The sequence below is a fragment of the Ursus arctos genome, unplaced genomic scaffold (genome assembly GCF_023065955.2).
Source record: "Ursus arctos isolate Adak ecotype North America unplaced genomic scaffold, UrsArc2.0 scaffold_20, whole genome shotgun sequence".
NCBI classification, from domain to species: Eukaryota; Metazoa; Chordata; class Mammalia; order Carnivora; family Ursidae; genus Ursus; species Ursus arctos.
The window spans coordinates 4,867,156-4,881,752 of NW_026622875.1; the positions used below are offsets into that span (position 1 = coordinate 4,867,156).

The window sequence follows — 14,597 nt, forward strand, 5'->3', positions numbered from 1 at the left end:
CCCGGCCGTGCGTGCGGCTGCGGGAGGCTGCGTGTGCGCGCGGGGCGGCAGCGTCGGCCGCAGGCCAGCCGGTGTGGAGCGGGCTTGGAGCCGCGCGCGGAAGGTGAGTGCGAGGCGGGGTCGCTGGGGCCGATCCGAAAGCCTTGGAGACCCCAGGGCTGGGTGGCGGGCTTGGCCCTGGGATTCGCTTCACCCGGGACGGCGCTGCCGGGGCGGCGGGGCCAGGAGGCCGGCAGGGCGGTGCCGCCCACTCCGGCCCTTTCCCAGAGCTCGGCAGGGGTGGCGCCGGGGCAGCCGCGCCCAGGGGCTCCGGCCTCTGCGACGAGCAGCTGCCGGATCCCGGTGAGCGGGGAGGAAGGGGCCCGACGGGGCCCTGGGCAACGTTGAGAGGCGCAGGGACGCGTGGCGGGCCCAGGCCGCGGCTGCAAGGAGCTCGCTGTCCTGCCGGCTCTGTCTTAGGGCGCAGCCCCCGGATCCCCGTCGCCCTGGGCGCTCCGGCGACAAACTCGGGGAGCAGCCCGGGGCGCGTTGGCCGAGGCTGTGGGGGTGAGGACGCGGATGGTGCCTCGGTTTTGGTGGATTTCCCAGCAGGCCCGGGGCGAACGCATTCCCAAGGCGTTGGGGAAGGGCCTGGGAGCCGGATTGTGGGAGGGTTCTTCTTCATCGCGAGGGATTGTGAGGAATATGGACCCAAGGAGGAGAATGGGCGAATTGGGCAGAGAGAAAAGGAAACCCCAAGGAGGTAGGCTATAGGAGGCGATCTTAACGCATACAGGCATTTTAAAAGAAATCTGGAAGGTGCAATGGAGCCTTACTTTTCCAAGCAGTAAGGAGTGATGCCAGAAGTAAGCACGGGTTGCATTCCCCGTTTCCTTCTCTTCCACTCCTCACTGTTGGACTAGGAGGGAGATTTACAAGGCAGAGATGGTTGTTTTTTCCTCTGTATTTTGCACATAGTACCAGTGTTTAAGATGTGCTGCTTTGTCAGGAAAAGCTAGTACCAAGGAACAGATTACCAAACCATATCTTTTTTTCTGTTTTCAGAGAAAGGGAAGATTTGAGTTTGCAGTCTTCAACTGAGAGTAAGTTTCTGTTTTAGCTTTCCCCAGGTGTCTTAGAGGGCTGTAGGGAACTGATTTTGTGCTCTCAGAATGTGTTGATGCCTGATAAAAGCGCATCTGAACCTGTATCAGTCTAGAGAAGGGAGCTATTTATTAAGAGAGAAGAGTCTAAAAATTTTTTTTCTTCTAGACTAGAAGGTTCATTCAAATGAATGGTCGTTGGGTAATTACAGCCATGAGAATAAAGCGGTATCAAAACAGTGGCCTAATTATAATTCCAGATTGGAGGCATGAGGTGATTTGAGAGCAAGGAGGAAGAAGAGAGGACCAAAGCTTTTCCAGAAATGAAGAGAATGCTGACGTATAATAATTTGCTCCTGTAGCAGCTTGCTAGGTATAGAACATCGCTTTTAGATGCCATATTGCTCGATGGTGTTGAGTTATGACTTAGACGTATTCTTTTTCTGCTCTTTTGCTCAGTAGTTCACAGCAGATCTTTTAATTAAGCATGGAATATGGAAAACAGCAGAAAAAACTTCTGCTAGTGCTTTAGTCTCATCTGAAATTCTATGGGTAAGTTTATCTTATTTTAATTTAGAAATTATTCTAACTGGTTAAAATTGACTGTGATAGTCTCCTTTACAAGATTTTAAGGATCTTTTACACAGTTACAAATTCTGTTGTATATTCTAGTATATTTTTTTTTCCTGAAGGATTTGAGGAGTTGTAAGAGTTAACCTTTACTAAACCATTTTGGATGATACATGTATTTCTAAAAATTGGATTATTATTAAAATACTGTGATAACTCAGGAGAAGTTAACTATTTAATTTGGTGGCCATATTCAACTTCAGACTCCATTCTCTTTATTCCTAAGAAAATACTCCAGTGGATACTTTTTCCTCTATTCTTATCCCTTGAAATGATTTGCCTTCTCTCTTGCCCAGTCTGTAGCTCTGTTCTTAACCCCATTGGGTGATACAGGTAGAATCCCATTTGAGAAAGTGCCTCTATCCCATTCACAACAATATAATGTCGAGGCCAAATACACTTTTCTCTTGCAGTTCTAACAGTTATCATTGCTCATCCCTGCTCGCTGTGTGGTAACCACACTGTACAACTTCATGAATGAGGTCAAATGTGGGGGTCACATGGGATGCTCTTAAATGGCCTTGCACAGCAGATGAAGTCAACAGTTGCAGTTCATTTGACAGAATGTCTTTTGCAGATATCTCTTTTGGGACTGTGAAGAGTGGTTTTATTTCAGTAAAAAGTTGCCTATTATTAATATTGATTTGCTTTTGGCACCAGAGATTTTGGTACATTGTGAATTAGATGAGAGGGGAAGGTGAGGGTGTGTGCAGGAAGCATGGTGATTTGTAGGAGGCTTGTCTAAATGAGGGGAAGTTGAAGCCACAGCACATCCCAAGGGTGAGGCCCTGAGATGCTGCAGGATGGAAGATCTGGCGAGGGAGATGACTTGTAACCCCTGAAGCTCTGAGAAATGAGGGAGTAAAAGCCAGAAAGCTAGAGTAGATTGTTAATTTTTCGCTCTGTGTGTTTCTGACCCTGAATTAGTTAGGAAGCCAGGCCTTTTTTTGTCCCCTTAGAGCATCCATAGCCCAGGTTAATACTCCTCAGCCCTGTCTACCCTCCGGGAACGATGTTATGTGGGAACATGTTACCACCACTAGGATACCCTCTTCAGTAATAAGTAAACACAGAGAAGAAATATTTTAGGAGATTGAGATTTTCTTTTTTTTTTCTTTTTTTTTAGTAGGCTCCATGCCCAATGTAGGGCTTGAACTCATGACCCTGAGATCAAGAGTCACATGCTCTACTGACTGAACCTCTCAGGCACCCCAGGAGATTGAGATTTTCTTGATTTTCTAAGGTATGCCGTTTCATGAGGCTAGAACAACACTTCCAGACCAGCAGCCTGTTTGGTAAATAAAGTTTTTTGGAGCACAGCCACACCTATTTGTTATTGTCTATGGCTCCATTTTTGCTACAGAGGCAGAATCAAGTGGCTGGGACAGAGACAGTGTGGCCCACAAAGAAAAGGTTTGCTATCTGCCCTTTTATTTAAAAAAAATTTTTTTGCCACTCCTGGGCTAGAGCATAGAATTCTGCTAAACTCCCAAGCTGTGTGTTTTGAACAGACTTTTAAAAGTTAGCATAAAGAAGCACTATATTTGGCTCCTATTTTGGTAACAGACTTAGTTTTCAAGGATGGAGATACCCCCTTTCTAAGAGAAAAAAACTCTTACCAACTCTTCTCTCTTAATGTTAAATAGTTCTTTTCTCTAAACTGATAATAGTTTGTGTAATTTGCGTTTTTATCAAGCATCTGCACATTCTGCACGTGCAAAGTCAGCTCCCTGACCACACAGTTAGAGACATGTGAGCTGGGAGGTCTCCCTCCCATCTTCTCCAGTTGGGCTTTACCCAGTAATGTTCTTTCTGAACCGTGAAGTCCTCAACCTTCCTCCGTGCTCTACATGGTGTCAAGAACTTGAGGGCAAGACAGGGATCTTTTTCCCCATTGCAGTCCCAGCCTCTAACACAGGTCTGGCATATTGAATGAAGAAATGAATGAAATGCCTCAGATAACTAAGGGAAAGGTAATCGGTGACTTAGCCTGACAGACAAGAATGACAAAAGATATGTAATATTCCTAATCTAGGGCAACAAGGAGAAGAAATATTAACTAGAGCAGCTTCCCCTGTCCTTTTCCACCAATGGATAAAGCTGTTTATAACAAAACAGAGACAGGAAGCCCAGCTTTCAAGGCAGCCTTCCTGCTGTTCTGCCCAACTTGTGTGATCTTTACTCTGCTCCAGTTTTCCTAGCTTCTCCCCAGACCCAGATATCTTTTTTTTTTTTTTTTAAAGATTTTATTTATTTATTTGACAGAGATAGAGACAGCCAGCGAGAGAGGGAACACAAGCAGGGGGAGTGGGAGAGGAAGAAGCAGGCTCATAGCGGAGGAGCCTGATATGGGGCTCGATCCCATAACGCCGGGATCACGCCCTGAGCCGAAGGCAAGACGCTTAACCGCTGTGCCACCCAGGCGCCCCCAGACCCAGATATCTTGTTGCCTCTTCCCACAGGCTGTTCTGTCACGTGGCTCTTTCAGACTGCTCACCCCTGAGTGCAGAGGTGCGTCCACTTTTGCTGTGTTTGGGTGTTTTGGTCAGTACGGTATTCTCACCGTGCAGCAGGAGCCCAAGAAGGATATGTGGAACACATGACCGACCACGGAAACACTCTGGTCGTGAGGGATCAGCCTATTTTGAAACCACCAAGACACCATCATTGGGCGCACTTGTCCACTTTGTTCAGAAAGACCATTCAGTGCCCTGCCCTCCTCAGAGACACTTAATGCTTGTGAATTATCTAAGGCTTCCCTTGATCTGGTGGAGGAACCCTTTTGAATATGGAGAGGAGTTAGGCAGGCAGTGCTGTGAATCTCTGCTGGCTCCTGACGGTCGGTCGTTGCCTTTATGACTGAGCGTTTGCTGATGTTTACCGGAGCTCAGTAATTTATTCAAGGTTATTTGGAATATATACTCATTAACATTATTCTTCTCAGCAATTCCTCCTTTTCTGAAAAGTGTACTTGAAGGGAGCACTAGTTGGATATTGTCTGGGTGAGAATTAGGGAAAGCATGATGTGCATGGAAGTTGAGCAGTGTTGGCACATAGGATTCCCCCCTTTCTATGTTTCTGGGTTAGCTTTGACAGCCTTCATCCCTGAGGAAGAGAGAAGTGCTGCACTGCGTGGAAGAAAAGCATGAAGATGCCAGGCCAGCGAGATTAACACAAATTAGGAAAGATGCGTAGGGGTGCGGTGGCTGTGGAGCCCACTCAGGATGAGGCCTCCGGGATTCCCAGCCCTGCTTGCTGGCTGTGAGAGCCGGCTCATGACCAGGTGTCCACATCTCAGTCTCCTCAGCTGGAAAATAAATGCTGGGGTAGTAGTGCCTACCTCATAGATGGTTTTAATCAACAAATAGTGGAAGTATGGAAAGTACTTACTACAGTGCCAGGACCAAGCAGGGGCTTTTGCTAAACTTATGGGGGGGGGGGGATGGGAAGAAATTGGATAAAGTAGAAAGCAAGTTTTTTTTAACAGTAACTTTGTTTGCCCCGAGAGGGTAAAGCATATTTCATTTTCAAGTGTTATTAAATTTGGCATGTGTAGTGGTTGCAGTTCATCCATTCAGTAAATAACACTTGATTTTCTGTTACATGTCCAGCTGTGCTTCAAAGTAAGAGGGAGGAATGTAAGCTTTATCAAATATGCACAATCCTTAAAATAGATGGATGCCACTGGAATGTTTCACACCTCGGTTTGAAAAGGGTAATGTGTTTTGTTGTTCTCCACCAGCCGCCAGAGATCCCTCTTGGAGGCCTTTTGAGAGTTTGGATCATTCCCAGTTATGGAAAGATCATGGGGCAGGAGGAAGGTCATGGGAGAGGGGAGCTTGTGTGGAAGAGGAATTAAGTTCACATTTGGCATGTGAACCTCTACCAGTAGTTCCTACGGGTTTATATGTTCAGGGTACCAAAACGTTAGGAACTTTAAGATGCTAGAGGAAACAACATCTTTGGATTCTAAAAGGAAGCTTATTGGGGTGCCTGTCTGGCTCAGTCGGTAGAGCGTGTGACTCTTGGTCTCAGGGCCGTGAGTTCAAGCCCTATGTTGGTTGGGGAGGCTACTAAAAAAAAAAGAAGAAGAAAGCTTACTGATTTGAGGGAGAATATGGATAAACTAGGGTTTATTTGTATGTTTACATGTGCTGTAGACCATATGGTGTCCTGTAAGACACTTCGGGAGCTAGCTGCAGGGTCTGTAAATGGAACAATTGTAAGCAAATAAGAGTACGTTAGAGGTGCATGTAGTGGACTTTAATAACGAGAGCAGCACCATCTACTTAGGTCTTACTGCGTGCCAGCCCCATCCGAGATGTTCAACTTGTGTTATTTCATGAAACAGTTTCTGTTTCACTGCAGTCAGATGGGGTTGGGCCTGAGGCTCTGCATTTCCAGCAAGCTCCCGGGTGGTGCCCTTGCACTGTGCTTTGAGTACTGAGGTCTACAGCAGCACATTGGAATCACCGGGAAAACTTTAAAGATACTGCCATCTGAGCCTCACTCCCCTCTGCAGCTTTCATTTAGTTAGTGCTGGGTACAGCCTGGCTTCCAGAGGTTTTCAGATTCTCCAAGAGATTATAATATACAGCCAAGCTTAAGAACCGCTGGGTTCAGAAAGAAAAGGGAAGGGAGAGGTCGTGGTCAGGCATCGCTGGTTTTGTTTGTTTCTAGTATAATCAGAGGAGGTCAGAATGGTAAAGTTTTATGGTGCTTTGTTTATGAATTAATATGTTCAGTTGGAGAGGGAGCTAGTAGGGATGATGTGTACTGCTATGTGGTTCTCCCTCTATAAGGAATAAGACATGACTGCTGTGTGCACAGAGCCTCGTCTGGGCTATTAGGATTTCTGCCCTTTGCACTACTGTTTTTTATGTGGAAGAAGAGTCATGATTTGCTCAACTGGCAGTAGGTTTATAATTATCTTTAATGATAGCACACGTTTTCTCCTTAGGCGACCCTAAATCGAGTATGCCTGGGCTTAGAATTTTATTGAAATATGGTTTTTGGTGGGTTTTTTTGTTTTTGCTTTTTCATGTCTGGACCTTTTAAAATGAACATGATCAGAATTAGTGTACCCTTTTAGAAGGTGGCTTTGTCTCCCTGCTGTGTCTTATGTTCCATAAATGAGTGAAACCATATGGTAATTGTCTTTCTCTGTTTGACAGCAGGGAGATTAGTAGGACAAGGGAGGGAAGAATAAAGGGGGGGTAAAGAGAAGGGGAAATGACTATGGACTCTGGGAAACAAACTGAGGGCTTCAGAGGGGAGGGGGGAGGGGGATTGGGATAGGCCGGTGATGGGTATTAAGGAGGGCACATATTGCATGGTGCACTGGGTGTTATACGCAAGTAATGAATCTTGGAACTTTACATCAAAAACTAAGGATGTACTGTATGGTGACTGACATAACATAATAAAAAATTAAAAAAAGAAAGTGGCTTTGTATCACAAGAGCTGAAGAAAAGTAAGCATAATCTAACAGATTCAGGAGTTTGCTTTTGGATTCAATTTATTTGGGGGGATCTTTTCTTAATATGTTGAATGGATAAAAGTACATTCAGACCAGACCATTTGCACAGCATTCAGATATCCGCCTAGCACCTGCTGTGCAATAGGCTCCGGGGACATGGCGGGGACAGGACGTGCAAGGCCTTCTCCCTCACAAACCTCAGATTCTTGGGAAGGGAACAGACAATAGACAAACAGAAAATCCAGGTGGGCTAATTGCCAAGAGGAGAATAATGAGAAAGAAAGAAAGTATGGGCAGAGGAACAACTTGGGAGAAGGGCTTAGGGAAGGACTCTCCTAAGTGACCTTTTGCTGGGATCTGAAGCAGGAGAAGAGTCAGCCTTTTCAGGAACCAGCTTACGAGTTAGAGGGACAGCAAGTGCAGAGTCCCCGAGGGAGGGCAAGTTTGACACAGTCAGGCTCAGAAACAAAGCCATTATGGCTGAAATAGAGATGGGAGAAGGCATGGCAGCAGATGAGATGGGGGCTTGTGTATTCCTGAGAGACAGGGTAGAGAGACAGCCGGGATAGATGGATCTTCTTCGGAAAATGTTAACATTGGTACCCTTAAGCTGTCATTGTCTTTGTGCTTTGTTTTGCATTCACAATTCTCTAATGAACCTGTATTACACTTGCAATTAGAAAAGTTTTATACATTTTTTAAAATAATGGAATTTATTTTCCCTTTGCAGAGAATAAGCAACATTTTTGTAACCCAGGGAAGAATTTCAGGTTGTTTTGGCCTAAATAATTGTACCATTGCAGTAATTCTTCTGTTTCTCTGGAGTCCTTGCATTTGGACTGATGCCTCCCACCACCCTCCCAGTCCCCCAACTTCCTAGTGCCCAGCATGTTTTTTAAAGATTTATTTATTTTTGAGGGGGGCAGTGCACAAGGTGGCGGGAGGCACAGAGAAAGACAGAAAATCTCAAACCGACTCTCTGCTGAGCACAGAGTCCAACACGCGGCTCCATCTCACAACTCTGAGATCATGACCTGAGCCGAAATCAAGAGTCAGACGCCTAACTGACTGAGCCACCCAGGTGCCCCATAGTTCTCAGCATATTTTGATGCAAAATAAGAAGGTCTGTATCTGCATAAATTATTAGTTACCATTTTTTAAAAGATTTTATTTGAGATGCAGCGAGAGAGCACAAGCAGGGGAGCAGAGGGAGAAGGAGAAGCAGGCTTCCCGCTGAGCAGGGAGCCTGATGGGGAGCCTGGTCCCAGGATCCCGGGATCATGACGTGCGCCAAAGGCAGACGCTTAACCAACTCAGCCACCCAGGCACCCCATTACTAGTTATTATTTATTACTGTTGTTAATAACCCATATTTAAAGTTTTGAGAGTGAGAATTTTGAGTCTTTCTGTATAAAGATGGTAAGGTTGTGATGCTGCTTTACTGTTTCAAGTTTCGATGGTCATGAGAAATTAAAACCACTCAGAGCAACTCCGGTCAGTCAGTAGATTCCCTGGGACAGGAAGGGTAGTGCCGAGAACATGAGGTTTGAAGTCCTGTTTGATTTTGTCTCCACCACTTACAAGTCTGTGACTTTGGGCAAGTTATTGACTCTCCCTGAGCCTTAGTTTCCTCACCTGATATTCAGTGCAAACAGTAACGATTTCAGAAGCGCCTTTACTTGTGGGCTGTCTTGAAGATTACATGAGCTAGTGCCTGGTAGCCGTTCCCAGTGCTCTTACCACAGCTGGGCACCTGCAGCCAGCATGTCATGTAGACACCTGCCAACATCGATTGTGCACAGTAACCAAGTAAACAGAAAGACTGATTGGATTGCCAAGCTGTTTTAACTTTTTTTTTGAAGTATAACCTGCAAAAAAATGTACAGATTAGGAAATGAATTCTCACAGTGAACACATCTGTAAGCACCATCTAGGTCAAGAAATAGCACATGGCCAGCACCCCGGAAAGTCTCCTCAGGCCCCTACCAATTATATTTCCTAATTGTCTCCAGGGGTGACCAGAGTCCTTGGTGATCTCTGACACCATAGATTACTTTTGCCTGCATCTCAGCTTTGTGTAAATGAAATCATAGTGTCTACTCTTCATGTGTCTGGCTTCTGTAGCTCAGCATTGTGTTTGAGAGACTGTCTAGAATGTCACGTGAGGTTGTAGTTTGTTCATTTCCATTTTGTATAAGGCGCTTTTACATAAATTAGTCTCTCCCTTGTACCATGGTTGTTTCCAGGTAGGGATTATCATGGATGGTTGCTGTGACGAACTTTCTTGAGCATTTCTGGTGTTCCTGTCTCCATGCTGTCGAGTGTTCTGCCTACCGCTGCTGCATCGTAGGGTGCATGGTTGTTCAGCTTTAGTGAGTAACACTAAAAACTTTGCCAGAAAAAATTGAGCCAGTTTGTACAATTTTTTTTTAACTCCAAACTACTGCTTAAATTTTTATTTATTAATTCACCAAAATTAGTTTTAATTCAGGGAATTCAGGGAATACAAAGATGATCTAGGACAGGACTTTCCAAAGTATGGAGTTCAGCCCTTGCCAGGGGCACTGAAAATTAGAATAGGTTCTTCAGATAAATTGGAGAAACATTGTCTGATATATCCTCTTCACAGAGAATGTACCTTAGCATATTAAAAACTGAGGAGCCCTCCATTAAGAAATGCTAATTTAAGTTTATTTGAATGACTTCCATTTTTTTTGGTCCATGGAGCCCTTTTGAGGGCTCTGTAACACTTGTGGATAAGACATGGCTGCAGCCATCTTTGGCTTCCAGAAAGTTCTGGTGTTAGTAACTGAGATGCGGATCTCTTCTCTGAGGATGGAGGTTTCATTTGATGGTTAAAGCATTGGAAGCAGCCAGCCTGTTTGTCTCTGGAGGTTTTCTGGGCTTTTCTGTTATTTGAGATGTATCTTCAGCTGTTGTGGATCAACCACAGATTGACAAGTAATTACGGGTGGCCTGCTGTGCGCCAGCATTGTGCTAGGCTTGTGCGATAGACAAGATGATTTGTTTAAAGTAAATTATTTAGAACCTAGTTGGTGCATGTATGTTTAGTTAATATAATCACAAGTTCATCTTTTATAAACTGGAAATTATTTTAAAATTATAAATATAATTTCTTCATAGTGATAAATGACATTATTAAGAAGTCAGTAATAAAATAATGATGTATTTTCCTTTTGGGCCTTTTTATATTTTTCTATTCATCGATGTTTTGGATTCTATCTGTCCCTCTCCCGGAACATGCGATTCGCAACAGTGTCACAAAGCTTGGCCTTCCTAAGGATGGTCGTGCTAGGAAAACAGCTGTCCTGTGCTCCCACTGTCGGGGTGAGCCAATCCCAAGCCTCGGGCCAGGCCGGTTTGAGTCCTGTGACATCATAGTGGGTCCACATTTACCACATACCTGAGTATCACTTTAGCTTCAGAAACTGCTGAGCGTTCTGACTGAATAGTCCATGTTCTCCACAGAAACCGCACGGTAGCTGAATTGGTATCGTGGTACTTAGTTTACAGCTGAAAAAAGGCACTTCTGAGAAATTAAGTCACTTCCCCAAAGTCATACAACCATTAAGTATTACAGCCAAGATTTAGCTGAGCCATTTAACTCTGCTATCCAAACATTTTTATTATGCTTTTTTCCTGTTTTAATTTTAAATACAAAGAAAACTGAAAATAGAAGAGAATGCCTATATTTCCATCATCCTGAATGAACAGACGCTAATACTTTATAGTATTTGTGGCTAGTTTTCTCTTCTTTTCACCACATGCCCCTTTCATTCTTCCACGGCAAAACCCACACTGTGGAGTGCAGGAGGTGTTCCTGTAGTTCCTTTGAAAACTAATTTTGTGTGGGGGCTCCTGGGTGGCTCAGTTGGTTGAGCAGCTGACCGGCTCAGGTCATGATCTTGGGGGTCCTGATCAGGCTTCCCGCTCAGCAGGGAGTCTGCTTCTGCCCCCCCCCTCCCTCCACGGACTCGTGCTGTCTCCCTCTTTCTCTCTCAAATAAATAAATAAAATATTTGGAAAGAAAAAAAGTTTTGTGTGCATAGCTGCTTCTGAAAGCTCACTGTTTCTTGGGTGCTGTTTAAATCTACTTATATAAATGGTATGACATATGTATTTAATTTTTCAACTTGTATATTTTACTCAACATTTTGTTTTTTAATAACTATCCAAATTAATAGTCTATGTATAAATCCAGTTCATTTCTTTTAACTGTCCTGTAGGATTCCATTGGAAGAGAGTGACAGGTTTTAGTGACTCACTATCTTACGGATAGACATTGGAGTTGCCTCGGATCACCTGTTTTCATAACGCCCTAGTGCGTGCGCTTGCACACGTGTCCATCTGTGTACACATACGAGAGTTTTTCGGGTGTAGTCCCAGGAAAGGAAAGTCTGGTTTTCAGTTTACTAGATGCAGCCATACTGCTTACCTTCCAAAGGGGTTTTAATGATGAACTTTGACTCCCAGTGTGTGACAAATAGCATTTACTCCAATACCTGATTAGTAATAAACTTTTTGGTATTTCCTGATGGGTTAAAATTTGGTATCTGACTTTAATTTGCATTTCCCTGATCGCTAGTGAGACTGACCCTCTTTTCATGTTTATTGGCCTTTCTGATTTCCTCTTCTGTGAACTTCTTATTCACACAGCACTCATTTTCCTTTTGATTTGTAAGCTTTATATAAACTCCATATAAACAGAATAATAACAGATTATTACAAATATATACTATATAACAAATACAGTGAAAAGGTTCTGGATACCAGTCCTTCCTTTCACTTGAAAATATTTTCTGAGTCTTTGGCTCACTTTTTAACTTGCCTTGTCCTGTAAGCTTTATATTTTAACATCACCCAATGTATTTCTCCCCTCTTTTATGGGATATGCTTTTTGTAACTTGTTTACAAGGGCTTTCCCAACACATAGGTTCACAAATATATTCTGCTGTATTCTTCTATAATAGTTTGTTTTGCTTTTTAAAATTCTCATATCCACCCGAATTTTATTTTGAAAAGAAATATGAATATGGTTTTACTTTTGCCACATTTATTCTGAAACCGTTTACTGACTGTTTTCCCCATTGGTTTGTGATGCAGCCTCTGCCATTTTTCAGGTCCCAGCGTGTGGGTGGCTCTGCCTCCAGTCTGGGCGCTGTTCAGCTGTGTGGTCTGTCTACTACTCTGTTCTAATTACGGTAGCTCTTCCATATGATTTGAGAACACCTAGCCCACCCCCAGCTTCATTCTTTGTGTTCAAAATTGTGTTGGATATCCCGAGATCAGTAAGTTCCTTTCATAATCCTATGAATTTATTGATTAATTTGGGAAAGTGGAATCTTTACTTTTGAGTTTTCTTATCCCTGAACATGCATCTCTCATTCATTCACTTTTTTTTTTTTTTTTTGTATTCTTCAGAAAAGAATCTTTCTACATCAGGGTCTTGCACATTTTTTGTTAGCTTTATTTGACACTCTGTAGTTTTTGTTGGTGCTGTGTTTTTCCTTAGATTTTTTTTTTTTAATGTTTTGGATATATGAGTTCATATCCAACATCTTGGTAAATCTGTTAGTTCTTATCTGTTGTCTTTTTCCCTCTGAGTTTTCTATGTAGATGATTACATAATATGAAAATAATGGCAGGTTTTCTTCTCCAACTTAGCAGTTTTTACATCTTATTTCCTCTTCTTGTTTTAGTGGACAGTAACACTCTCTAGAACTGCATTTAATAGTAGAGGCAGTAATGGGCATCCTTGTCTTTTTTCTGCTTTTAATAGAAATATTTCTAAAGTTTCATCATAACTTTGCTACAGTTTCTCTAGCAGGTTAGACACTTCCCTTCTATTCCTAATGTTTGCTTTTTTAAATAATCTTCCTTTTTGTTTTTTTTTTTTGTTTTCATTGTTTTCCGCATGATCTTTATTATTCCTTCTGTTTTCTTCTTTCTATAATAACGTTGGAATTATTCTTTTAACTTCTTGAGCTAAGTAGTCAGCTCGTTTATTTTCAGTCTTTTTAAAAAATATATTATTCATTATACTTGAAAGTCTGAGTACTGTATCATTCTATTTATGTGACATATTCTGGTTTGGCAAAGCTATGGGGATGAAAAACAGATCAGTGGTTGCCTGGAGGTTCAGAGAAGGATTGATGAAGGGACATTAGTAGAATTTTTGTTGTGATGGAATTGATTCATATCTTGATTGTGCTGGTGGTTACATGTTCAGAACAGTAAAATAAAAAGGGTGAATTTTATTGTATGTAAATTATATACCAGTTTAAAAAGATCAAGTGGATAAAAAAATGTATATAAGATAATTCTACTTTTAAAAATGTGTATTGTTTTTAAAGGTTATGAGTTTCTGTAAGGACTGCTTTAGTTACATCCAGTGTGTTTTTACATGTACCACTTTAAAATGGGGAAGGAAAAATTTTTATTTTCATTGTTTTGAATTTGAATGTATTCAGGTGTTTTGAGAATCAAATTAATGTAAAAACTATATAACTTACAAAGTAACACAACCAAGTAATATTATAAGTAATGTAACAAAGAAATATCAATTAATACAAGAAAGGGATGCTCTCCGGGTACCTGGGTGGCTCAGTCTGTTAATCGTCTGTCTTCGGCTCAGGTCATAATCCCAGGGTCCTGGGTTGGAGCCCAGCATCAGGCTCTCTGCTCATTGGGGAGTCTGTTTCTCCCTCTCCCTCTGCCCCCACCCTGACTCCTGCTCGCTCACTCTATCTCAAATAAATAAAATCTTAAAAAAAAAAAGAAAGAAAGGCATGGTCTCACCCCTTTTTTGATCTACTCCATTCTTCTCTGCCCATTGTATGTGTCTTTCCATTGTTTTTCTCATACACATACAAATATACATTTTTCTCTTCCTTTTTTTTTTTTAAAGATTTATTTATTTATTTTAGAGAGAGAGTAGGGGCACCAGAGGGAGAGGGAGAGAATCTCAGGCAGACTCCCAGCTGAGTGAGGATCCCGACGTGGGGCTTGATCTCACGACCCTGAAATCATGACCTGAGCCCAGGTTCATCTGTTCCGAGTTCTTTTTTTTAACCCCCTAAGATTTTATTTATCTATTTATTTTCAAAGAGAGAATATAAGCAGGGGGAGGGGCAAAGGGAGAGGGAGAGAGAGAATCCCAGTCAGACTCCCTGCTGAGCATGGAGCCCCACACAGGGCTGGATCCCACAACTCGGAGATCATGACCTGAGCCCAGAACAAGAGTCAGACACGCAGCTGACTGAGCCACCCAGGTGCCCCCATGTTCTGAATTCTTAAAACTGTTATGTTACAGCCTGTATCAGTACTTTGTTTCTTTTTGTGGCTGAATAGTATTCTATTGTGTAGATACACCACATTTATTTACC

At 42.7% G+C, this 14,597-nt stretch overlaps 1 protein-coding gene and 1 long non-coding RNA gene across 40 annotated transcripts in view; one reads left to right on the plus strand and one right to left on the minus strand.

Annotated features, from left to right (window-relative positions):
- The window catches only part of B3GALNT1 (beta-1,3-N-acetylgalactosaminyltransferase 1 (globoside blood group)), a 24,019-nt gene continuing 9,422 nt past the window's right edge, over nt 1-14,597 (plus strand). For 2 of the 38 annotated variants that reach the window (XM_026497416.4, XM_057316076.1), the window contains exons 1-3: nt 242-342; nt 1,045-1,082; nt 1,542-1,634. The gene's annotated coding sequence lies outside the window, so the exon portion shown is untranslated. Of the gene's footprint in view, nt 104-241; nt 547-575; nt 743-1,044; nt 1,083-1,342; nt 1,456-1,541; nt 1,635-2,838; nt 2,956-5,323; nt 5,428-12,320; nt 12,501-14,597 lie in introns of those variants that run through there. The other 36 variants (XM_048216206.2, XM_048216203.2, XM_057316070.1 and 33 more) reach the window with 36 other exon arrangements.
- LOC123000942 (uncharacterized) overlaps nt 8,294-14,597 on the minus strand; it is a 22,778-nt gene continuing 16,474 nt past the window's right edge. For both annotated transcript variants that reach the window (XR_006409357.3, XR_008960689.1), the window contains 2 exons: nt 10,616-10,725; nt 8,294-9,059 (listed from right to left, as the gene is read on the minus strand). This is a non-coding gene — a long non-coding RNA (uncharacterized LOC123000942). The remainder of the gene's footprint in view (nt 9,060-10,615; nt 10,726-14,597) is intronic.